This window comes from Canis aureus, chromosome 15 (assembly GCF_053574225.1).
Source record: "Canis aureus isolate CA01 chromosome 15, VMU_Caureus_v.1.0, whole genome shotgun sequence".
In the NCBI taxonomy this organism is placed as follows: domain Eukaryota; kingdom Metazoa; phylum Chordata; class Mammalia; order Carnivora; family Canidae; genus Canis; species Canis aureus.
In genome coordinates this window covers 49,984,900-50,011,157 of record NC_135625.1, presented here as the reverse complement: position 1 = coordinate 50,011,157, position 26,258 = coordinate 49,984,900, and the positions used below count along the sequence as shown (strand labels likewise).

Here is a 26,258-nt window from a genome sequence, read left to right as displayed (position 1 = left end):
TTCTAGGGGCAGCATTTAAGTTCTGAGGGTGGGTGGGGACATGGCCACAGCAGAAAGATGCAGCCCAAGTGCTTCTGGAGTGGTCTGCAGCTGGCTAAGAGGTTCACAGGCCTCTCCAGGGTTTGGTCAAGTCAGTCCTGAAGTGTGTTCAGTATTGTTGGAAATGCAGACTGATCCCCTGTGGCACTGGAAGCACAGTTTTCACTTCCTCATGGTCGTTCACAGCTTGGATGTTTTCTACTCATGCTCTAATACTGCAGATCACAAACACAGAAGAAGACAATTGAAGAGCTTGCTGAGTTTGGCAGATGAGACTTTGAAATAAGAAAGGAAGAGTTCAAAAAAAAAAAAAAAAAAAAAAGGAAGAGTTCATTTTGAAGCACTTGCCACAGCATGGGAACCCGCCCTGAGGGGTGCAGGCGAGCTTCCCTTTTGCTCCCGGGATGTGGAGGATTATAGTCAGAACCAGGCTATTTTCAGGAAGAGGCACTCAGAGGAGAAATTCTATCACTTACCCCCTCTTTTCCATTGCTCCAAGACAAGTACACCCTCAATGACTTGAGCATCCAGCTCCACTCTTCCTAAACCATGGAGGGAGAGGTAAGGGGTAGGGAGTGAGGGGGGGGGACAAGAGGCAGGAAGCCCCTGGGACAGGTGTTAATACACCCACTTCAGAGGCTACCAGTTGCTGGTGCAAGGGGCTGGGTTGGGGAGGGCGGTTTCTGTGGGACAGGTCCTAAAAAGATAACTTCTCTTCCCACCTCTTCTCAGGGTCAGGAGGAGGCTGTGAGGAGGAAGTTTAAGATGAATTTCTGTGTTCATTAAGAAAAATAAGTGATTAAGAGACACATTTTTGAAAGCCTCACTTTAAGGAGAAATAATTTCTTAAAAAGGGGGCACCCCTCCCCACCAATATAGAACCTAAAGCAAACCACTTAAGGCTGGTAATGAATGGCTTTCTCTGCAGAAGACAGCTCTGCTGGAGTCTGATGTGACTCCAACACGGTTTCGCTTAGCAGAATGTATTAAATTATTGTAATTAAAGGATATTTTAGCCTTATAACAATGTTATATTAGAAACTGTTCATTGGAAAGCTCAGGTGACTCCACTGAGCAGTGATGGTAATGGTCTGCTGGGCAATGGCTCCATCATGCATTCTGGTCTTTATTCTGTCCAGCATGTCATTCTGAACCAAAACTAATATTCTAGACAGAAGAGGCAGGAAATAAATCCTTTTGGAAACCTCTAGAGATTGAGATTCCCACCCCACCTCTTACTGGGATGTTGTGCTTTTGCTCAGGTCCTGGGTTCAGGACAGGTGGATGACTTCTGTGCTCTGGATAGACTGGAGCACCTCTGTGGCACTGGACCATGTGCCAGGTACCAGAGATGCCAAAAGATGTAAGAATGGTCCCAGGCTATTGAGGACGTACAGAGACCGCTGGGGAAGAGATGCTGATTCACAATGAAAATACAACACCGTAAACTCTAAGGCAGCAGGCCTGGAGAAGCTCCTGGAAATCTCCTCCTCCCAGATGGTCATCTGGCAGTGTTCCTCAGGATGATGAACATGAGCTGCCTCTTCTAGAAATTGGGAGAGAACGACTTTGTGTGATCTAGACAAACGAGAGTCAAAATGAAGAAATGTGCTGTTGGCTACTTAAAATGTTTTCTTTTGAAATTGGCAAAGCTTGGAGTTAAAAGGAATAGAGCATATAGTATTTCTTCTAAGTTTAGTAATTAAAAAATTAGTCATTAGAAGGTGATTTTTGTCATACATATGCAGAGCCATGCTGCTACCGAGGTATTTTTGAGTCTTTCTGCTTGTTGATTTATAAAGCTCTTTAAATGCAAAGCTCTATTTTCCTTTCAAATCGGGTGAAAATTCAGGATGTCCTAAACCTTACCACATGCACAACTTCCTGTGATCTTCCCTCAGAATGGCTGTAAAAGCTGCAGCCAGCCAGCTGCGGGATGCCATTCTTCTGTCTTGAAGAGAGAAGAATTGCCTCACGAATTGTAAATAATACCTGACTGTGACTTTTATTTCACTTCATGGATTGTCTGTAATTGTATTATCTCATTTCTAAAAATGAGGGATTTGGGTTAGTGGATCTCTAAGAACATGTTCTGACTCTGTCTCTACACACAGTAAAGCAAATGTTTGAATGAAATAATTGCTCCGATAATACAAGTATGTCAGCAGGGCTCAAATTCCTGCATTTTCTTGATGCATGCATTAGCCAGTTTTTATTTTTTTTATTTTTATTTATTTATTTATTTATTTATTTATTTATTTATTTATTTATTTAAAGATTTTATTTATTTATTCATGATAGTCACACAGAGAGAGAGAGAGGCAGAGACATAGGCAGAGGGAGAAGCAGGCTCCATGCAGGGAGCCCGACGTGGGATTCGATCCAGGTTCTCCAGGATCGTGCCCCGGGCCAAAGGCAGGCGCCAAACCGCTGCGCCACCCAGGGATCCCTAGCCAGTTTTTAAATGCAGATACGAGTCCTGAATAATTGAGAAAGCAGAGAAATGGCCACTCAAATATATGATATATTGGCTTCCTACAGGTATAAGGGAACAGAGGTGTTATAAGTCGGTCCATTGGTTTTATGTGTTGGAATTTGCAACTGCTAATATTATACAGATTTTCTGAAAATAAAACCTCTCCCTCCAAGGGTTGAAATTTGGCTCTGTCCTCACGGATGCTATCCAGGAATATTTTTGCTCATGAGATTTGTGGGCTGTAGGGAAGACTCTTGGACCATACCACATCGCAGGGAGCCTGGAGAGCCACCAGAAGGCATTTGTTGCTTTGTGTGACCACTGTCTTTCTATAGTTCTGCGGGCTCCCAGCTGTGGAATGCCACTGCAGCGTGCAGGAGGTCCCATATTTCATGAAAGAACTTCAGGTTGAACCATAAACTTGTCTAACATTTATCTCTTAATTAGGCCAAAAGCAAAAGCATGCTGTAGACCTAGGGGAGAGGACCCTGGGTGGGGTGGGTGAAATCAAGGCTCTGAGCCAAATTCAGGACATGCGGGGGAGGGACCAAGGTCAGTGGTGGGTTGTGGGGTGGCAGTTAAGCAGATGAAACACAGTGAACAGAATATGAGGTTTAGAGACAGATCTGAGGTGAAGTCTTGACCCACCACATGAGTTGTGGGCCCTTGATAACTTATTTAAATTTTGTGTGTGTTTCCATGGGAAATAGAAAGAGTCCCTACATCACGGGGTTGTTTGAGGGGTCAAGTAAGAATACATAAAGGCCAGAAATGATGCCTTACATGTAATGGCTTCTCAATAAATAGTAATTTTTGCTGGTTTGCAAGAAACGTGCAAATCCTGAGCAGAAGCTGGGCGAAAGTTCAACCAAACGGTTTTGTGAAACCGCCAAGAAACAGGGAGGCAGAGAATGACTAGCTTGGCAACAAATACACCTTTGTGTTGCAGGTCCTGCCGAGGCTACCCCTCTGAGAGTTTTCATCTGCTTCCCCTGAAGTCAGCAGTATGATGCAGGCAGCTGGGTGAGAGAGAGAGAGAAAGAGAGAGAGGGGTACAGTCTCCCCACAGCCCACCCAGCCACCACCAAGCAGGGGGCATGCAGCTCCACCTTCCTGCCTGCAGGATACTCCTCAGTGTCTTTTAAGCGCAGGACATCCCCGGTGCATGTACGTATAGCTGCAGATCTATTTTTTTAGAGGATTTTATTTATGTGTTTGAGAGAGAGAGAGAGAGAGAACACAAGCAAGGGGAGGGTCAGAAGGAGAGGGAGAAGCAGACTCCCCACTGAGCAGGGAGCAGACATGGGGTTCCATTCTAGGACCTGGGAGCATGAGATGAGCTGATGGCAGATGCTCAACCACCTGAGCCACTCAGGTGCCCCAAACAGCAGATCTATTAAAGAAAGTTTCTCTGTAGCTTTTAGGGACCACGACTACTGTCTGTAGGCTTTCTTCTCAAGGTCTTTCGGGGAAAATTGGCAGCAAGGCCTGCAGTAAAAAGATGCCATCCATCGGGGATGTTCAGTTAGTGCCACCTGTAATCTGCGGCACAAGCAGTCCCCTTGGCTGGTGTCCTGACCTGGGGTCACCACGACTCAAAAACTGTTTGTGCAGCTGCACACCTCCCAGCACACTGGTCTTTTCCAACAATGAGCAGCTCATTGGATTGGAGGCTTTGTCTGTCTGGGAACCATTCACAGGTTTTATTCTGAACCCACAGACGTTTTCCAGGCCCCAGGAGACTGATGGCTGAGGAGGTTAGGTCCCGCAAACCCCTGTCCTGAGAGCCCGGGCTCCCGAGAGGTGCTGGCCATGGAGACGGTCCCCCTGGGCCAGGGCACGGGCACTGATGAGGGCGGTCTGCAGATGGCAGGGTCAGATGCTCTGCTTCTGCTCCTGGATTCTCCAAAACCCCCGCACACCATGATGGCAGTGGGGTATGTGGGCAGGAAACTTGCTTCTCCTGACCGGCCAACAAACTCACCCGTAGCATTCCCCGGCAAATGACAAGCAATCCCCTAGACTTTCCCTCTGAGTGCATCAGAGGGAGGGCACCTACGGGCCACCTGCAGAGTGAGTTCTGGAAGATTACTACAGTGCTCACAAGCTGAGCACAGAGCACTGATGGTGACTTGATCTCCCAGACTGGCCGGGTCAAGGTTAACCTAAACTTTACTGACATTTCCATATTTACCAAACTTGGGCACATATACTGGACAACTCATATAGGTAGTTTTGAGCTAAAAGACTGGATTTCCTGGGGTCCTTTCTGTGAGCATAAGCAGACGGGCAAGACAAACAAGGGAAGATCACTTTGAGAGCTGGAAATGTTTAGATTTAGGGGGAAAAGTGACAAATGAATAATGTCTTTGCTGAAGGCCATGTTGGAGCTAAGTCACACAAAGTGTAGGTAGGACACGGTGTCAGGATTAGATAAACAAAGCAGGGGATGGCTCTTTGTCTTGTTGCCCAAGTGATGCTGAGGCGCACTGCCTCCTACCCAATCTTGCTGCTTCCTACTTTCAATCCATTCTCCTCCCGCAGTCAGGGTGACCTTTTAAAAATGCAAATGGGACCACACTGCTCCTTGTACAACCATCTAATGCCTTCCTGCTGCAGTTAGAATAAAATCCAGTGGCCATGGCCTCCAGAGCCCTGCCTGTCCGGCCCCATTCCCTGCTGCCTGTCCACACTCACTGCTCCAGGCACACTGAGATGGGCTGACCTTGTTGCTGCCCCGGCCTGGCGTGTCTCCTCTCCATCTTTGTCTGCTAGGCTGGCACCTTTTCTTTGCCGTATCAACAGGGAGGACTTTGCTCACCCTCTACTCCACATGTAGTTACCTACTGTCAAATTATATTAATCACGTTTCTTATTTTCTATATTTTATGATGATTTGCGATCCTGGGGCCTGGCCAATCCTGGAGAGACTACCCCTCCCAGGGCTAGCTAATTCTTAGAGAAAGTAAACAATTTGCTTGTTAGCACAAACCAGGCCCATACCCCTGACCACTGTCATGTACCAAGCCCACATTCCCGCTGTCCCACAGCCCTAGGGCTAGGTGCTGGATGACTGGGGACCCCCATAGTCCAGAATTATTCACACCATCGAATCCTATGATTGTTCAGCGTGTCTACCTGCCTTACACATTCTTTCCTGTGAAACCCACAATAAAGTCTCCTACCATGCTCTCCCTGGCTGCTCCGGTCTCCTGCCTGACCCTGGTGCTTCCCCATGGGGCTTGCTGGGCACAGTGTGCCCTCTTCTCTCGGGAGCTGTGAGTAATAAACTCTCCTTTTGGGGTAGTTGTCTCCCTGCCTGTCATCTTACCATACCCGATTAAAACAAATCCCAGGTACATTTTAAATCTGTCCCTGGACAGCCTCCTTTCCATCTCACTACCCTGTTTTTGTTTATTTGAGGTCTTAGCAGCATCTGAAAATACCTTGCACGTTGTTGATTTACACTTTACTTGTGAACACAAGCTGCTGCCCTTCAGGGATGCAGGCATGGTGCAGGGTGGGCATCTTCTGTCTCATAAGCACCCCCACTACTCAGGCCAGAGCCTGGGAACATGGGCAGTCAATAATCCTTGTCTGAATGAAGTCTATAGACACTGCTAGAAGTGATGAGAAGATCTAATGAAAGAATGTTTGAGAAATCGCTTCAAAAGGTCTAAAGCACTATACAATGAAAACAATGTGTTCACTGGCAGATACCGCCAAGCTCTAAAATTAAGCATTTCCTTAAGTCCCTAGTATCTCTTTAACCTAACTCCCCAACCCCCTTTTGCACTTGTCATGCCGAGCACCGAATGGTAAATGGAATTATTGAATCATTATACTGTACACCTGAAAAAAATCACATTGGATGTTAACTAAGTAGAATTAAAAGAGATTAAAAAAATAAAAGAAAGCATTTCCTAGCACATCACAGGCAGGCTTCAGAAGAGCGTCATAGAAGGACTTCTCCCCATTTTCCCCCAGCAAGGTTAAGATACCCACAAGTCTTAGAAAAAGTTCTTAATAGGGAAAATCATGTCGATGATGACACACACAACCCGACCCCTCCAGGATGTCTGCTTTTTCACGGGCAATTTGACTACAGCTCCCAGCAGCCCCCGCAGTCAGGCCCGGTCACGTGGCCTGTCCTAGCCAATAAAATGCGAGTGGGCTTGGTAGGCGCCGCTTCCGGGCCTGGCGCCTGCAGAGCTGTCGGGAACCGTCCAGGCTCTACCTGCCCACGTGAGCTGGGAAACCGAGGGCGGAGGGAGGCCTGAGTCCTGCGCCGTGTCTTTGGTCGTAGCCTGAGTGAGGAAGGTTTACCGCGTCAAGCCGCCGAGGTCGCGGGATTACCCGGGTCGGGTGCTGAGTAGAGCCTGGTTGGTGCCCACCGGGGCGAGGTCGGAGGGGAGGCCGGGGGGAGGCTGGAGGGGAGGCTGGAGGGGAGGCCGAGGGGAGGTCGGAGGGGAGGTCTTGGGGGGGAGGCCGGTGGGGGAGGGGGTGGTCGGAGGGAGGGCGGAGAGAAGGCGGGCGGGGGGGAGGCTGGAGGCCAGGAGGGAGGCCAGGAGGGAGGCCAGGAGGGAGGCCAGGGGGGAGGCCAGGGACGAGGCCGGAGGGGAGCCCGGGGCAAGCCGGGGCGAGGCCAGGGCCTGAAGCCGCCTGGGAGTGGAGCCCACCCTGGACCTGGACCGAGGAGGCTGCGCGTCATCCCGCCGGGTGGCCAGTGGGCTTCATCTCGGCAGGACTCGGCACCTCGCCTCCACCGGGCTCAGAAGGGCAGGCCCAAGGAAATGAAAGGCAGAGTTTGCAAAAATCTAAAATGAAACTGTCAGCTCTCACGTCCCCGCGCTGTGGGCAAGTTGCCAGAAGGTGAAGATCTGATTTCCCCCTAAACTAACGGGCTCCCGCAGGCCTGGCTGTCCGTCTGCAGTGCTTCTCTGGTTCTGACCATTCCTGACTGTTCTACCCCCGCCCTGCATTGCAGCTGCCCTCCTTTCCAGGCCTCTGATCCTGCACCCCCCGCACCCCCCCCACCCCCCCAGCACATGTTCTCTCCTCCTTCCCCAGGATCCCATTTGGAGCCCCTCAGAGGCCACAGCTGCGTCAGCCTCCAGCAGGGGTGGGAAGTAGGCAGCCTGCCCCAACCTCCAGCACGGGCTTTCCTCCGTGGCCTCGGGGAAGACCAGACCGAGGGAATACCTCTACTGGTCTCTCTTTGCGTCCCTGAGGAAGCAGGGGAGTCAGTAGCCAGCTGGGGATTTTGAGTTCAAATAAAAGACGTATGGGCACTTTCCTATCTGCTGAGCTTTCTCCTTTTATGATATCAGCTTTTAACTTACCTAGGCTGGGGAAGGTGACAGTGCTGTTTCACTGCCCATAAAAAAACCCTTGACCCCTGGCATGAGGCACTCAGGGAAGCAAGGTATTGGGACATCCCACATATTTACAAAATATGTAATTCTATTTAAAATATATTTAAATATATGTGGAAAATATCCACATTTTCTCAGAAATGCAGATTTCATGCAGAACCAGGTTAAGTAACTTAGATTCCAATCCTGGTTCAGCACTAACTAGCTGACTGTCTTCTGGCAGGTCCCTGATATCTGGACTTTTTTTTTTTTAGCATACAATACAGTAGTTGGTTTCTTTCTTCTTACACTTTTTTTTTTTTTTTTTTTTGGTGAAAAATTTTACATTAGATTTATAGCCAGATGGACTCAGTTTAGATGACCCCAATTTTGTTGGCAACATGCAAAGCATCCTAGGGGCCAGTTGAACATATGCTTTCTTCTCTCCATCAGGTGTGAACAAGGTGCTGACCTTGGCCACATCAATGTCGTAGGGCTTCTTCACAAGCTGTTTGATTTGGTGCTTATTGGCCTTGACGTCCACAATGAACACAAGAATAGAATGTCTTCTATCTTCTTCATGGCTGACCTGATAGGGGAACTTGTTGATGGCATGGTGATCAAGATTGCTGCTCCTGGGGCGCTCTTTCGGGGATATTTGGGCTGTCTTTGGAGATGCAAGGTCTTGGGTTGTTGGAATGTAGGTGACATGTGGATTTTTTTTTTTTTTTTTTTTTTTTTTTTGGTGACTGTGCACCTTTTTCAGCACTGCTTTTTTTGGGTTTTAGAGCCTTTGCTTTGGCTTCAGCTTAGAGGGGGGCAGGGGCTTCCGTCTTTGCCTTTGGCGCCATTTTTGTGAAAGGGATTTCCAAGGCTTGTTGCCAGGGGCTTATAGAGCTAAGTCTCTGGAAGTGGGTTTCTCAGGGCTTCCTTCCCACTGCAAGACGTAAAAGGTAATTCATTTTTTCCATATCAGATAAATGTTGATCTGGTGTTTGAACTCCAGGTGATGTGTGATATCTTTTTAGTGAATTAGCTTAAGAATACTTCCAACTGAGGGGCACCTGGGTGGCTCATTTGGTTAAGCATCTGCCTTCAGCTCAGGTCATGATCTCAAGGCCCCAGGATTGAGCTCAACATGGGGCTCCACATTCAGGGGGGTTTGCTTCTCCCTCTCCTGCCCCTCCCAAACCCCTTCACTCATGCTCTTTGTCTCAAATAAATAAAATCCTTAAACATTACTTTAAACTGATTCAAATTTAGTTTCCTTATTTATTTTACTTTTTTAATTGTGGTAAGAACAATTAGTAGGAGATCCCCTCTTAACAGACTTCATGTACACAGCACAGTATTGTGATCGGCGTGATGGGTGGGCACAGGTGCAGCTGAGCTCTGGAGCTCTTTCTTGCCACTCCACACTCACGAGCAACAGCTTCACACTCCCCTTCTGCAGTCCTGGCAATCACCTTCTCTTGTTTCCATGAGTTCGTTGATTTTAGATACTTCATATAAGTGGATATTTGTCTTTTTATGCTTGTGTGGTATATATGTACAATAACGAATTATTCAGCCTTTGAACAGAGGGAGATCTCAGTGTTTTTACAATTTGTATTCCTGCAGTATAACTGGCATACAATGTTATGTTTGCTCCAGGTGCATAGTCTCAGTGTTTTTTTGACTTGTGATCTGAGAGGTTTTAGGCAGTTCTGGGAGCTGCCTTGGGGGCCCTGTGGGGAGGGGCGCGTGCTTTCCTCTTGGCCCCATGCCTGTTTCCCACCACATTTATGTTGCTTATTCATTGGGGCTGCGAAGTAAGAAAGAATCCAGGGTTAGATAGATGATCTGAATGTGATGACAGTCCTCATATCAAGTGGTTTAAACACATGTCACTTAAAGTCTTTATTTTTAATTCAGAATAAAAAACCCCTACAGTCCCCCTTTTCCTTGGTCCTCTCTCTGTTCTGATGTTCTCAACTGTCTAACTTGGGACAGGGCTGAGGTCTGCCTTCTCTGACCCATGCTAGGGCAGCACACACCAGGGAAATGGCCATCTCGACTCTATCCTGGTAAACGGAGTCCAAGAAAGGCTGCTCTGGCTCCTTCTCAAGGCAGGTAATCTCCAGTGTTGGGTGAGCCGGAGCACCTGTGAGAAAACCTGTAAGGCTCCACAGTGAAGTGTTAGCATGAGATTCACATGTGTAGGTGGTGCCTGCGCCATCCTTCCTCCCCCTGGTGCTTGGCCAGCCCTAAAGGATAAGGCAGGGAGAGCCACCTAGACTGGGTTTCCTCCTGGAAGCGGCCATCTGTGACAAATGCCTCAGTGAGTGGGAGTAAATAGCATGTGTTGCTAATTTCTCTAGAGACACTGGGGTGAGGATATGTGAAGTTTTGCAAATAGGAACTTGTACTTTCTGGGACTCTGCTGAGATTACAAAGCCCACAAGGTGGCGCGTGAGCTGCAGCGATGATGGATGGGCTCTAAAAGGATTGCAGAGAGCCTCTGCAGGGGACCTCCCTCTGGCAGACCCTTCTTCCCTGTCCTGTTCACAGCCCACACTTCTATAATATTCCTGATCTTGCATCTGTCCGTAGCTTTCTCTTCTGTGAAAGCAGGGTCCTGGCTTTCTGTTGCTGCTGCTTTAATAAAGCACAGGGTAACTGAATTCTTGAAAATCCATTTAATCCTTTGAACTCCAGCCTGCACTGGATTTTATGTTTTAAGCCCTTACCAACTCAAAATATTCGAGAATGTTTATGGACCAATCACATGTTCAATAAAGGACTTGTATCTGGAATATAGGCACCCTCAAAACTCACAAACAACCCTATTATAAAATGGACAAAACAAGAAGTGACATTTCATCAGAGGGTGTATTTAAGGTTGACGTGGTGTGAAAAGATATTCAGCTTTGTTAGCCAGTCAGGAATGCAGTTAAAACCACAATGAGAGATTGCTATAGATCTCTTAAAATGGATAAAGTAAAAAATGGTGATAACACCAATCTCTAGAAGGAATGCAGGGAAACTGGATCTCTTGTACATTGCTGGTGGGAATGTCAACTAGTACAGCTACTCTGAAAAATAGTATGGCAGCTCCTCTTGAAACAAAAAATGGACTTCCCACACAACCTAGCAATTGCGCTCTTGGGCATTTATCCCAGAGAAATGAAAATGTTTTCATACAGACATTTGCACACAAATGTTCATAGCAGCTTCACTTATCATAGCCTCAAGCAATTGGAATAACATAATTACAGAAATGGGAAGTAGGTCTGTGGTTGTCGAGGGTTAGGGATGAGGGCGATGGAGCAGGTGTGGTAATAAAGGGTATCAGACAGGAGCCTTACTCAACGGCACAGTTAAATATATTGACTGTGGTGGTAGATACATAAAGCTACCCAATGTGATAAAATGTTCTAGAGCCACAAACAAACCTGGGTGAGTGTATGTGTAACCGGTGAAATCTGAATGAACTCATAGATTGGACCAAGGCCCATTTCCTGGCTGTGCTATCATAGTATGTATAATTTAACAAGATGTCACCATTTGGGGAGATGGGGTGAAGGATACATTGGATCCCCCCATCCATTTCATCTTCTGAATCTTCAACTATTAAAAGTAGAGTATAAAAATGTGCTCTAAGGTCCAATGGAGGCCAAAATGTTTACCAAGAAAAATTTTATGGAAAAAATTTTTGAAAAAAATTACAGCGAGAACACTGGGCTGGACCTAGGAGGACCAGAGGGTTCAAGTCCTGTTTTATCTCTGCTAACTGGGTGAACCTGGGGGATGCACTTTAGATCCATGGCTTTTGATTACCTTTGATACAGTAGGGATTATAACAATTGCTATATTTCAAAGGCTTATTGTTAGGATTCAATGAGATATTATATATAAAGAGCATTTCATAGTGCCTGGAGCATTATCATTGCTAAACAAATGTTAGTTCTTTCCATAATACAAGTTATAATCATGACATTAAACTTAAGCATATGGAATAGAAAATACCAATTGTCTTTACTGAGAAGATGGCCGTATTTTCAGATTTCTGTGTTTTGAGAGATCGTTTGGAAAATTCTCAAATATAATATTGCTGCTAAAATCTCTTGGCAGGGGTACTTGTGTATCTCGTATGTGTGTATGTCTGGGTATAGGAGAAGTGTTTCCTAGTTAGCACTTCACCTTATCAGTAGTGTGACTCAGGGGAATTTGTAGCTTCTTATCCTCAGTGTCTGTCTTCTGCAGGGCATCCCTCATTACCAGAGACTCTTCTAGGTCACTAAGTGTTGCCACAGAATTTACATGCTATACCCACAGTTTACCAAAGAAATAAATTTCCAGAAAACTCTCAGTTGTGTGATAGCTTTTAATAACTTTACCATATCCTTGGAATTATCTCAATAATAATGTGTGAAGAACATGGGTGTTGTGGTGGTAGGGTTGTTACTGCACTGCAGACATTCGCTGTCTATTGTGTTGAACATCGGCCTGTTGTTACAGTTTCTGGAAAGTAGTTACCCAGGTGCCTCAGATCGGTTCTCTTTAAGTCTGTGTGTCTTTCTCTTTCTTTTTAAATATTTTTATTTATTTATTCGACAGAGGGAGAGAGTATAAGCAGGGGGAGCGGCAGAGGGAGAAGCAGACTCCCCACTGAGCAGGGAGCCTGATGCAGGGCTGGATCCCAGGACCCAGGGGAAGACAAGCAGAGCCAAAGGCAGACATGTAATGGACTGAGCCACCCAGGTGGCCCTCTCTTTCAGTGTTTCATGAGCTCTTGAGAAGTGACTTAGGTCTTGGCAGATCCTGACCCCATTTGTGCTGCTTCTCCCTTTCCAGCTGTTCATGCAGAGAGTGGGCCAGTGGGTGGGATGTGTCTGTGGCATTGGGTTTTCTGGCTTCATGGAGTCGCCCAATCTCGTAGCAGTTTGCCTTACATTTCTTATTGAAACCCGCATTGTTTCTCTGGCTTTGGCTCTGGAATTCTGGACTTGTGGTTTCAGAATGAGCGAAGCTTCCGTATGTCCATCGAGTCACTTTCCAGCCCACAGAAAGGACAAAGGGAAGGAAGTTCTTTGGCTTATTCCCACAGCCTCACTGCTGTGCTCATCAGAGCCACTTGCTCCTGGGCCTGTGAGGACGCAGTCTGCTCCAGCTGGGGCCCCCTATTTTTAGTGAGCATCGAGGGAACCTAACCTCGACCTGGAACACCTCTAGATGCTTCATGACTGAAACTCCTCTCCCCAGCTCATGGCAGCTCCCACAGCTGCTGAATCCTCTATTTCTAAACTTGTGGTGTGTTGGCCATCCCCAAATTTTCCTAATGCCTTTGAATCCAACCTCCTCTCAGACCCTGATATATTAAATTTCTTTCTTTTCCACTAGAAACATTTCTGGGTATAAAAGATACTCAAATTCATAGATCCCAATTAAAGCCTATTGATTTCTGTTTTGCTTTTCTCTGATCTCCAGATTCTCTTCTGTCCTTAGATCTCCAAGCTCATTTGCAGGACTGCTGGTGCTCCAGCACCCGCCCCCTCCACTCCCCAGTACTGGGCAGAAAGGTGGGAGAGACCTAGGAGAGAATGGAATTCACAGGCTGTTTACCCAGGGAGACAATAAAGCCCCATTCATAGAGCTCCGCCCACTAATTATTTGCATAATGTGAAAAATAAATAGAGGCTTGTTACCATTGATGCTATTAGCATGTTAACTTTCTTTAAAACCATTCTAATGATGATTAAGTAACAATTGGATATTGCATCATCAAGGGGTCTCTGTGTGTATTGTCTGGTTCTTAATTGGCTCAGCTCTGAGGATGGGGTGTGAAGGCAGGAGGTGAAGAAGCTGAGATTTTGAAGGATTGTAACAGAGCTTTTAACATTTTATAACTAAATTTATAAGAAGCAGCTTCTAGAACATTCTTATGAGCTGACTCCCTTAACATAAATAATTCAACTAGTCTTAATTAAATATTCTAATTGAGGTTTTGGTCATTTCCTTTTCATTTAGTTTATTGTACCAAGTCGCAAAGTCGAGAAACATTGTTTAAATGAGTATCTCTTATGGTTCAGATGGCTTTTAAAATTCTACTTGAAATAGACACTTCCTGGCTTAAATTGATGTTAGTCTTGGATTAACTCTCTAGTCCATATCAACGAAAGGAATTTGGGACATGCATGGACTCTAGTTTGGAGTCACCAATGCTGACCCCTCAAAACACAAAAATATGTTGTGAAACTAAATAATAAAAGAGGTTTGTCCTAAACACTCAGCAAAAATTAACTGACATGCAAACCCTTTCTCTCTGCAAGCTTTGACCCACATGTGCCAGATGCTTTATAGCACCTTAGTTGATCTTTATGACATCTCTTCAGGGTCATATTGTCCACCTAAGGCAGATAGGGACACTTGAGGCCACAAGTGTTAAAGTAATTATCTGTCATCGATCTCATCCAGAGTTGCTCACCACGTCATCCATGAACTACCTGTGCCAGAGTCCCTCAGAGTTAGGCAGACTCAGCTTCTAGATTTTTGGAACAGGGACACGTAAATTTTGAATTTTTTCTTTAAACTGCCTCCCGAAGCTGTTTGTGTAACCACCAAAGTTAGGTTACTGCATTTATAGTGTAACTATTTCTTGACATATGTGAATTCTGTTTATGAACAAATCCACATTGCTCAAGTGGATCAGTCCATTGGAAATTAGTGACAGAATGGGAGCAGAATTTTCTGTCCTGAAAATTCAAACTTCGGCATGTCTTGATGCTTTTTTCCTTTAATCTCTTACAGTCTGAGCCATTTCCGTTCTGTTGATTCCTCCTTAACTTTCGACTAATGACAGCTCTTAGGGCTTGTGGGGCCCCACTCCTCTACACTCATGTTTTCTTAAGGGGATTTGCTGCTGTGTATTAGTCCACATTCAGTCAGAAAACAGAAACCATGCTAGGCCTTTGAACAGAGGGAGTTCACTGTAGGGGATCGGTTACACAGATGGCAAAGGACCAAAAAAGTCGATGGGGACAGTGGGCGACCAAGAGATCAAGAGATTGACAACAACATGAGGACACCATTGTGGCCCACCTCGTGTGGGGGCACCTGGAGGAAGGAGTGTTGCCAGAAGCAGGAGCTGGGCCAGCTGGCAGGTTCTAGAAGCATCTGGGGAGTCAAGAAGGAGATGCTGGCGACTTGGCCTGAGGCAAAGTGAGGCAGGCCCGCCTTGCTCCTCCCCCTGTACTTCACCTTCCATGGGTGACTCTCAGTGGCCAAAATCTCCAGAAAGTTGGCTGAGAGACTGAGCCCCCTAAGATGTAGAGCAAGTCAGGGAAGCAAAAGCAAGGGGGCTGAGCATGAGGGGCAGGTGGTGGGTGTATATTTCCTCCTCAGGCTCTGGGACCCCACAAAATCAGTTGGAACAGGAGTGATAAACCTCAGCCCACACATGGCACCTGCAATGAGAGGCTGATTTCCCTGCTTCCCAGCAGCCCCAGCAAATAGGCGGAGAGGACCCGGAGGGAGGGGTCAGCAGGTGTGACCAGCCAACACATGTGGCCAATGTGCAGCATGGCCTAGCTCATGGCCTACCAGGTTCAGGGTTCTCATCGGTGTTGTTATAACCCACAGTTCACAGGTTTTACTTTGATGTCTTCCTTCGCCCCAAGGTTCTATTGGAATGTTTTACACTTTCTAAGTGGTTGGATTTGTTTGGACTCTCTTGTCCTCTTCTGGTTTTACTGAGCAATGGTCAGAAAGTATGTTCCGAATGATCTCTGTCTTACGGGGAACACACAGAGCTTATGTTTATTAACTGATAACATTTTTGTTAAATATTCCCCCTAGTACTCTAAAAATATATATTCTGGTTTGGGGTGTAAAAATTTTGTATGTAGTTATTAAATATTTTACTGAGGATGTTATTCAAATTCGTAAATCTCATTCTTTTCTATTTAATTTATTTCTGAGAAATGTTTGATTTTCCCAGTTTCTCCTTGAATTTACGGATCTTTTGCTATAGGTATATTGATACTTTATTTTGTGCCTGAGGATATGTGGTTGTTGAATTCTCTTTAACCAATATGAGATTACTTGTTTGCTCCATTTAAGAATGTTCGCCTTGAATTCTCCTGCTGGTCTTGCTATACTTAATCCACAGCTGCCATCCTACGATCTTCAGCATGAGTTTTCTCTAGTTAAACCCTGGAAATGTGGGTTTTTTTTGTTTTGGATTTCTTTTTTTAGATTTTTATTTATTTGAGAGCATGCAAAAGCAGGATGGAGGGCAAAGGGGAAGGGAGGAGCCAACTGAGCAGGCAGGGAGCCCAACAGGGGGCTCCATCCCAAGACCCTGACATCATGACCTGAGCTGATGGCTGCTGCTCAACTGCTTTCTTTACTGCTTAACTGCCTAAGTGACTGAGCCACGGGGTGCACTGCTTGCACCCCTAGAAAGGTTATTTTTATAAGGCCCTTGGAATTTTAGTTACTAATGATTTTTTTTCTTTTATTAGTGTTAATTTAGAAGTCCATTCTTCAATCTTGCATTAAAGGTAATGATGACATTCACTTAACTAAACATGTGCCAGCTCTACCCGTAATTGTAAAGCATCACAGACAGCTGAGAAATCACTTGTGGCCCCCCTGTTGTGAGGCCGCAGCACTCACTCTTCCAGGTTAATAGAGTTATATACTTATTCATAACTTTCTTTTTTTTTTTTTTAAAGATTTTATTTATTCATCCATGAGAATGCACAGAGGGGAGAGAGAGAGAGAGGCAGAGAGAGAAGCAGGCTCCATGCACCGGGAGCCCGACGTGGGATTCGATCCCGGGTCTCCAGGATCGTGCCCTGGGCCAAAGGCAGGCGCCAAACCGCTGCGCCACCCAGGGATCCCCTATTCATAACTTTCTAGATGTCAGTAAAGTGTCCTGGTGATGGAGCATATTGTAAAATTGGTCCTGTGTTTATGGCTGTTTGTTTTATGCTAATATCCGGTGATTCTTTGTTGCCTGTTATTTTTTTTTTATTACATATCCAGATTAATCTGGTATGAATGATCTCAGGGACTCTAAAAGTCAGCACTCTATTTCCCCAGAGTAAACCTCACCCTGGCGAGGAAGGTGCCTCAATAGTAAGCCCTCCCTTCAGGGAGCTGGTTGGGGAATGGCTGCATGTCCTCCTGCTGAGGGCTTCCCAGCCCAAGAAAAAGCTGGTAGAACAAAGAGAACAAACACCCACTTTATCTAAAATAACAAAAGTGTCCAGTAAACCCTGAGAGGCTGGTTAAAATGCTTTGAAAATGGGTGCTTTTCTGAATAATACCTCCATTGAAAAGTTAGGAAGAATCTTGATTGAGAATGAGGATTTTAGCCCCAAAGGTAGGTGGGACCTCCCTGAAACGGAAGCCCCAACCTGGTGAGCCCAGTGTCTCTGCTCTTTATGTCAGCCTCTGTGTTCACAGACAGCCATTTAGAATGCCTGTGTCCTCCTCTTCCCCTTAATTCTTGTCATCTTTCAAAGACAAGAACTCATTCTGTGTCCATTCTTGTCTACATCAGTGGTACAGTCCACTGTATTTTGGAAGAACACCCTTTGTGTACTGGGATGCTGCAGTGAACATCCCAGGCCTTCCCTCTGGGGGCGCAACTGTATTGCTGCTTCTTCTGAATTACTCGAGACTCCTTGTTTATACCATCCTTTGTCACTTACATAGAGGCGCATCCCATGAATTCCTAGAGGATGGGCACTTACCAATGGGCTCCTTGTATCTTCAGAGCCCTTGTGTGCATCAGTTGCCAGTTCATCGCCCTGCTTTTCTCTGCCCTGGATACAGGGAGTTACTGCTCCTGTTCCCTTCTCCTTGCCACACATACTGGGGTGCAGGATAGCAGGGCGGAAGGAGAGAAGTCAGGGTGTGCACACCCACTTCCTATCTCCGGTCTCCTTGGTGCTCCTGCTCTTGGCGGGCAGCCCCTCCCACTGCAATCCCAACTCTGGCCCCACCCACACCCCCAGCCCCATGGCTGTGTCCCTGGCCCTGGAATGCTCACCTTACCCCTGGGAGTGGGAATGGCACCTGCTGGTGCTTGTATCCCGACTGCCCTCTTTGGGCATCTTAGTTCTTCCAAAACCTGTGTCAGTTTTCTGTATAAAATTCCCTTTGTTTGAAATTCTACCCTGTTTTCTTTTTTCTAACCAGACCCTGAAGGATGCAGTGTCCACCTAGCTTCTCCACAATTCATGTAAAAAAAAAAAAAAAAAAGTTGTGCACTGTGGTAGATGCCAGGGATTTAAAACTAAAAAGAGAAATAACAGAATAAATATCTGTTGTCCTGAAATCCAGTGATTGAAAACTGTGTGAGGGACATCATTCCTACCTTGAGCCCCTGCTGTGCCCCTAGGCACTGAAGATTAGGCATCTTTGTGTATTACTTGCAGACCTGAGTGCTCCCAGAGAAGGGGATTTCAGAGTATAGACAGCCATGTTCCCACTAGTGACTAAAGGTCAAGTTCTTAATTAGGCTTCAGTTGTGGCTCTGAAGTGACCAGATATGGTGGTGGCACCTGAGGAGTTAAACCTGCATTTTAGGCGGGCTGGAATTTTACAGCAGCCAACGTGTGCTATCCTGCAAGGAATGTGTTAGTTTGAGTGCATAGAGAGCCAATTTATGCTCCACCTCTAGCACTTTCAAGAGCACAGATGCCCAGAAATCTCCATATTCTTGAAAAAAGTTTCAGTATCACTGCTGAACATTCTAGCAGCCTATGCCCAAGTGTTCAAAGTGGGGTGAAGCCCTTGAGATGGTTTCGAACTCTCAGAGTGCCAAGTGCCCCCTTCGGAGCCAGCTTCCACATCAGAGCCTGCTAGGGGCCAATGTCAGAAGCTGCATGAAGAGGGCTCCTGCCAGCCACACCCTGCGCTTGGAGCTCTGAGTCTCTGGCAGGGCTCAGTGTGGCCTCCCACTAGAGCTCTGCACTGTTCTTACCCAAGCTGACTGTGCAGCATTTGTCAGCCTCTGAAGCTCCCTGCCCAGAAGTGACATTTTCCTGGAATCAAAGCCTTTCTAAGCTTAGAGGAATGCTCCATGTAATGGGGTGGGGGTGATGTATTAGGCTCCTGGGTCATTTGGAGGTTCCTTGACGCCGTGCAGATGTTGCCTGGTGCCCTGAATGATGATAAATGATGCTCTCATAGGAGCTGGATCTCAGAGAAGTTTTCTCTTGGTCTGGTGAGCTATACAATTTCTTTGCTGTAGAACAAAGTTTTTAATTGTTCTTTTTTTGAGGGGTGGACGTGGACCTATTGAGAATTTGATGAAAGCTATGGACCCTTTCACTAGAAAAAATGTATTTGTGCATAATTCTGCATGTAGTCTCTCTTAGGCCCATAGATCCAAGGGCTCTGGATCATTATCCCCTGATGCACACCTGATGTGTGCTGAAGGAACTGGAAGGTACAGTATGCACAAGCACTTTGTCCTGTGATGCTGTCTTGTGCCCTGCTTTTGACTTTTGGGGCATTCATTCCACGTATACCGAAGAGTGGCAAAGGCTGCGCACTCACGGCCATGGCAAATTCAAGTCTGTGCTCCTGCGAAAGGCCCCACTGTCTCTGGGCCATTGCTTACTTTGCCGATGGCTGAAGTGGCTGCTGGCCGGGGTCTATTTTATTGCAAACATTTCCATGTGGCTTTTATTCCTATCACTGCGTAGAAACTAGGCTTGTTAAATTTGCCAACAACTTTGATCTTTTCAAAGTTGATGACACTTTTATTCTTCATCTTTCATGACTGTTCAGCAGCACCCAACCCAGCTGGTTGCTCTTTCCTTGAAATTTATTTCATTTGTGACTTTTAAAGGGTTTTCTAACTACTTCTCTGGCCTGTTCTCAGTTTCCCTTGCTGGTTCCTTCTCCTCTGCTGGCATCATAAGTGTTAGAATCTCCTATGGCCTCATTCTGAGATCTGATTTCATCTCTTTCTGCATAAATTCTCTACATATTTTCATCCAGTTCTGTTGCTTTAAAATTCTGGACACTAGGCAGCCCGGGTGGCTCAGCGGTTTAGCGCCGCCTTCAGCCCAGGGTGTGTGATCCTGGAGACCCAGGATCGAGTCCCATGTCGGGCTCCCTGCATGAAGCCTGCTTCTGTCTCTGCCTCTCTCTCTCTCTTTCTCTCTCTCTCTCTGTCTCTCATGAATAAATAAATAAATATTTAAAAAAAATAAAATTCTGGACACTGATGTTTCCAGTTCTGACGCAGAGGTCCAGCCACCTGCTTGAAATACCTGCTTGGGCAAATAAACTTCTGAAAGGTGTCATGTGCAGATGAAGTTCATGGCTGCAATAAGATACTATTTGTGGTTGGAGGAACTGGAGAGAACCAGTCTGGGGTTCAAATGGGGAGGCCTCTGGCTATCAAGTTAAACGTTTACTGAAGACTGTTAACTGTTTTTTTTCGCCTTTTCTTGACCACCCAATCGGTCTGAAAATCCAGCCAAAGTTCCACCTAGGAGATAGATGACCGTTCTATTGACTTTCTCCATGTCCCTAGGCCGCCTTTCACCCCCACCTATCACCGGGAGTGATGGAGTAACTCCCTCCCAGGCCTCCTGGCTTCCTCTCCCACCTCCCAGCTGTGCTTCCACCGGCAGCCACAGTGACTTTTCATAAACACATTCCAGGTGGCATTACAGCTCTCTCCTTCTAAAGCACATCGAGGCTTTGTGCAAGAACGAAATAAAGCTCTTTACCACGGCTCCCACAGCTTCCATCACCTGCCCATCTCAGACTCTCATATTCTGCACTGGCAAGGCTGGTTTTCTTAAAAATGCTTGGTTCTTCTTCCCTGAGCCTGGAGAATTCTAGAGAAAATGACACGAATATTTACATGTAGGCTGCCTTATTTCTCTAATTGTATCACAAGCTCTTGAGAGCAGGGACCAGATTTTATGCTTTGCACCTTCAACATCTCCACTTCTGCCTCCAACCACCTGTCTGTGTTTGTATCTAGGGCAGTTCCTTGCACTAATTCATTGAAGGCATTTTTTTGTTGAGCACCTATCAGGCTGTGTGTTAAGTATTGGGAATGTAGGTGTTGGATGTTGAGAATTGTTTTCTTCTGTCTAGAAATATGAGCCTCACATGATGAGGATGGGAGTGAGGAGATACCTGCCATAAATAATGTGAGATGAGTGAAAGCAGGTTTCAGCTTGGGTAGAATTTTGCCATTCTAATGAATTCTGAAAACTATCACAAGGTATCTTTATTGCTTTGGATTAGTAACAGACTAAATCGTGCCTTCGTTGCTTCCAAAAATACCTATGATTTCCCAGAGTGCTAAATTCACTTCCAGGCTGTAGCTGAGAGCATCACACTTAATGGAAAATAATGATATTCCTAACTCAAATAGACAACAAGCAAGGTAAACCTTTGCTTGTCGTCATTCCTCCATGATAAACATCTTCTGCTCAGAGTTTTGCTTGAAACACAGCAGAACGATAAATCAAAGCATGTTAAAGAAGACACTTGTTACTCTGTTAGCCGCAAACTTAAACACAACAACTACAAAATGTTAGGTGTGAGGTTATTTATATTCAGGTGTTATATTTAGTGGGGAGACTCTACCTTACATCTTTGTTTCAAAGCTTTGTCTTAAAAATGTTTTTAAAGCAAGTTTTGCCAGGTTATAACCAAAAGCTTCCTTGTAGTGTAAATGCAATTAGCTACCAGGTATAAGTGTGGCCTGGAAGCTTAGCTTGAACAGTTTTGTAATCAAGTGTAAGCGTTCCTTGTAGATGTTAAGCTGTTAATTACAGAAGATCAAAACAGCTCGGTTCATCTAGGTGGAGCTAGGATGTTCTGTGCTGCTTAAAAATCATAAGGGGCTTATGGAAATGAGTGACATGATTTTAGTTATTTTTTAAAAATAAGGTTTTTTTTCCTTTTCTGCTCAAATAAAAACTGGAAGCAGAGAAAAGAAGACTTAGCAAACATGAGCTCTCTCTTGCTGTTGGGGAGTGACGCTGGTGGTAGACGCCTGTGCATGGGGCCATTTGAGGAAAGCTGCCCCAACAGAAAGCTGTGGCAGTGGACCTTGTGCACCGTGTAGAGGACACAAGGCAACAGGGCTTCTGAGGGCCTAGCAGAACTGTGGATTGATATAAATGATAGTTCTGAAAGTGTCCTTCTTGGGAGCCTGCCAGATTCCAAAACTTGGCCCAAAAAATGGCTTTAATCCTTTAAAAAATCTAGACTTTTTTTTTTTCTTTTGCAAAACTGTTTAAGCCAGATCAGTTCTAGTTTTTGATCAGGAATGATACTATTTTGCCTTAAAACAACTCAATGATTTTTGTCTGCTTCTAAATGTCACATTTGCCCTCTAATCCCAGGGGTTCAGCACCATGAGAGGGGCAGCAATAGCTCTGTGGCCCTTCCGAGTGCCACCTCTTTTATTTTATTTTATTTTATTTTATTTTATTTTATTTTATTTTATTTTATTTTATTTTATTTTTTATTTTATTTTTTAGATTTTTATTTATTTATTCATGATAGTCACAGAGAGAGAGAGAGAGAGAGAGAGAGAGAGAGAGAGAGGCAGAGACACAGGCAGAGGGAGAAGCAGGCTCCATGCAGGGAGCCCGACGTGGGATTCGATCCCGGGTCTCCAGGATCGCGCCCTGGGCCAAAGGCAGGCGCCAAACCGCTGCGCCACCCAGGGATCCCCCAGTGCCACCTCTTTTAGAGGGACACATGCACATCTTTCAGAAGATTTGCTTTGAAGTGGTCAGAACTCCCAAGATGTGAGGTCAGGTATCAGCCCCGCCACGTTATAATCGTACATCCCATACAGATATGCCTGCTAATTGAAACAAACATTTTTTTTTAAAGCCTACAGTGAAAGCTGGCTTGAATTGAGTAATATTTCTATTTAAGAATTGGATTAAAAAGTGCCTGAATATTTGTGTGTGTGCTGTATGTTTTTTCAGTGGGTTGATTTAGAGATTGGTGCTAGGAGATTAGTTCAGTGCAATCTTAGGTCAGATCATGCACCTGCATGGCAAGCCTTCCAGTTCCAACCGGTGGGACTTCCACTTAGTTTACTGTTCCTTCCCTCTACTCAGTGAAGTACGCACTCCCTGACGCAGAAGTACAGCTGGTTTTTACTTCCAGGAAATTCAACTCAGATGTTTATTCTTGAGCACCTTTTAAGGCCTAGAAGACCACGACTCCCATTCTGGGCTTTGCCACACTTCCAGTTGTGGCTGATTATTTACTCTTCAGGAGTTGTCAGCATCAGTAACATTGGATAATGTCCTTGTTGTTCTCTGGCTTGATTAGGATTAATTGTTCATTAAAGTTTCTTGTTCCTGTAATTGGTATATGCCAGGGGATCCTTGTTATTTCTATTTCTGCTGCCCTCCCCCCTCCACTGATCTTTTGGATAGCTCAGTATTGGCCGCTGAGCATCCAGGAGAAGCACCTGTTGTAGCTTTGAAAACTGTAAGTCTAGATGTTGCACCAGGTCCTTATGTGTTTCTTGATGGTTACAGAAACTGATTAGGGTGATCTAGGCTTTAAAATGAAATGCAGCCAAGTGGACACTTTCTGTATTGCTTTGGTTCCTCTTCTCTAATTGCACAAGTACGGGCATGGTAGGGGGTGCATCTACAGCTCTGACATACTGATTCCAATCCCTGGGCAGACTGTCTGAGCTGGTGGGATATTCAGCCTGCGAGCTGCCCCATGTGGATCTGCTCTACTCATCTTCCAGCTCACAACTGCAGAAAGTATCAGTAGGGAGCATGTGCTGGGGACCACCTGGTGATCTTGTTGACGTTAGGCCTTCAGAAGCCTGTTCTGCCCTTGAATCTTGACCACATGTGTTCCTTGTGTAGCCTCTTAAGTGAGCCCTGTTATTGTCCTGGGTCTCAACAGTGACTAAAGGGAGTCATTTAAAAGAGGTTGCAAGCCTTCGGAACGGTGATCTCCCTCTGGTGTGGCCATCTGCCTTCCTTGCTTCTCCATTTGCCTCTCATTCTGTGCCTACATTTCTCATCAGGATGGCAGTCGGCTCCCTTCTTGTGGAGCTGGCCTTCTGCACTGCTACTAGAATGTCACGACCCACTGCATCGCTAGAGAGGGGCCCAGGCCCTGACTCCTCTCAGTGTGGTCATGATATTCATGTCTTCCTAATTCCTCATGATGCCATTGGCTTCCCAAGTCAATTTCTAGATTTTTGGAAACCCTCTAACTTAATTACAGACAACAGAATAAAAAAACAGATGAATGGGAGCAGATCAAACTTTAGAAACTTCTGTGTCTCCAAAAAATCCCCAAAACCAAAACCAAAAACCCCAGTCAACAAAGTGAAAAGGCAGCCTGTGAGATGGGAGAGAATAATTGGAATTCGTATATCTGATGAGGGGTTCATATCCAAAATACATACAGAACTTGTACAACTCAACAGCAGAAGAATTACCTGATTAAAAACTGGGCAAAGGGACAAGAATAGATATTTCTCCAAAGAAGATACACCAGTGGCTGATAAATACATGAAATGATGCTCAACATCTCTCACCCTTAGGGAAATGCAAATCCAAAGCACAATGAGCCGTCACCTCACATGTCAGCAGGGATGAAAGATGGTGCAACTCAGTATGGAGGTTCATCAAAAAATTTAAAATAGACTTGTCACATGATTCAGCAATCCCACTTCTGGGTGTTCATCCAAAAGAATTGAAATCAGGACCTCAGAGACACTTGCCTGCCCATGTTTGTTACAGCATTTTCATAATAACCAAGATGTGGAAGCAACCCAAAGTGTCCACCAAGAGATGAATGGACAAGCAAAATGTGGTCCATCCACACACAGTAGAATATTACGTAGCTTTAAAAAGAAGGTAATCTTGACACCTATGACAAGGATGAACCTCGAGGACCTTATGTGAAATGAAAGAAGCCAGTCACAAAAGGAAAAATACTGTGTGATTCCACTTTATGAGGAATCTAAAGATTCCTCACAGAAGCAGAAAACAGGACAGCTGCCCAAGGCTGGGGTGGGAGAGAGGGAGAATGAGTGTTTAGTGGGTATAGAGTTTTCAGTGTTACAAGATGCAAAAGTTCTGGAGATTTGTTGTACAGCAATGTGAATGTATTTAACGCTACTGAACTTTACACTTCATGATGATAAAGATAGTAAATTTGTTATGTGCTTTCTAACCATAATAAGACACAAGTGACTAACTCATGAGCTTTTTCCTGCCCACAGTGTTGGAAGTCACTTGTGGTGTGACTGGAAAATTTCAGTATTGGTGATGATTTCATTTGCCAGTGTTAGCAGATTCAAGCAATAAATAAATACCTTAGTGTATGTAAATAGCTGAGAAGAATGCCTGGTCTGTGCTAACTACTGCGCACTCCTTTACCCAAAGCCCTCAGGCCCGATATGATGTGGAATACAGTTTATTTTCCTGATTAGCTGTCTGTGGTGCCCATATAACATATAATGTGATAGCCTCAGGAGCACCCTATGATTAAGCATGTTATTATTTCTCTAGAGAAATATGTGAATATTCATAATGGGAAAATCTAGACTATAAATTGCTTCATTTTAGTTTAGGTCAGGAACACTGCCAAAAAGTTTTGGAAAAAAAAAAAAGAAAACCAAAGTAATTTCTCAGAGCTTTTGGGCTTCAGAATTGTGGATGTAGGATTATGGCTGTGTGTTACATCATCCCTGGTCCATAGATGAAGAACTTGAAGGACAGGAGGTACCATGCCATCATAAGGTCAGAGCAGGAAGGTCAGGGCAGGCTCCAGGGGAGACGGTGTGGTTCCAGACTCCACGCTCTTATCTGATAAGCAGCACAAGACCGTTGGGTGAGACTTTGGTGATGTGGGCTGAAGTTATGTCTTGTTTATTTTCTTTGCATGGAAGGTGTGTCAGATAACACATTGCGACTGCATATGGAGTGGCAGTGTGTGCAGAGAGCGTACCTAGGGAGTCCTTGACCTTGTCTCCCTTATGTGGGACAGAGGCAGCCTCAGCTCCACCCTTCCCTTGTGATTCTTCCCTTCTGGTGCCTGTCCTCTTCCCGGTTCTAGCCACCAGGCTGCATACTGATTGCCATTGACCTGGTGGTGATGGTCCTCACTGCTACCCCATGTCCTACCCCAGAGGCCTGGGGAGGGTCCCTGTGCCCTCGCATCCACCTGCATGTGAGTAGGGCAGGCTGGAGGCATTGTAGAGTTTATGCCCTGGGATCAGTCCTCGACCGACATGTGGATAGGAGCTCAGCTGCCTCCCCTCTCTATAGGGCTGTCTGAGGAGGTCGAGCTCGCAGGCCCTGCAGCTACAACCCAGGCATAAGTGTACCCTTTCCTGCCTTTCCTTCCTG

The 26,258-nt window shown here is 45.5% G+C and overlaps 1 long non-coding RNA gene across 1 annotated transcript in view; it reads left to right on the top strand.

Annotated features, from left to right (window-relative positions):
- The first annotated feature begins 6,720 nt into the window (after positions 1-6,720).
- LOC144284699 (uncharacterized) overlaps positions 6,721-26,258 on the top strand; it is a 155,479-nt gene continuing 135,941 nt past the window's right edge. Inside the window, exon 1 of the long non-coding RNA XR_013353147.1 lies at positions 6,721-6,760. This is a non-coding gene — a long non-coding RNA (uncharacterized LOC144284699). The remainder of the gene's footprint in view (positions 6,761-26,258) is intronic.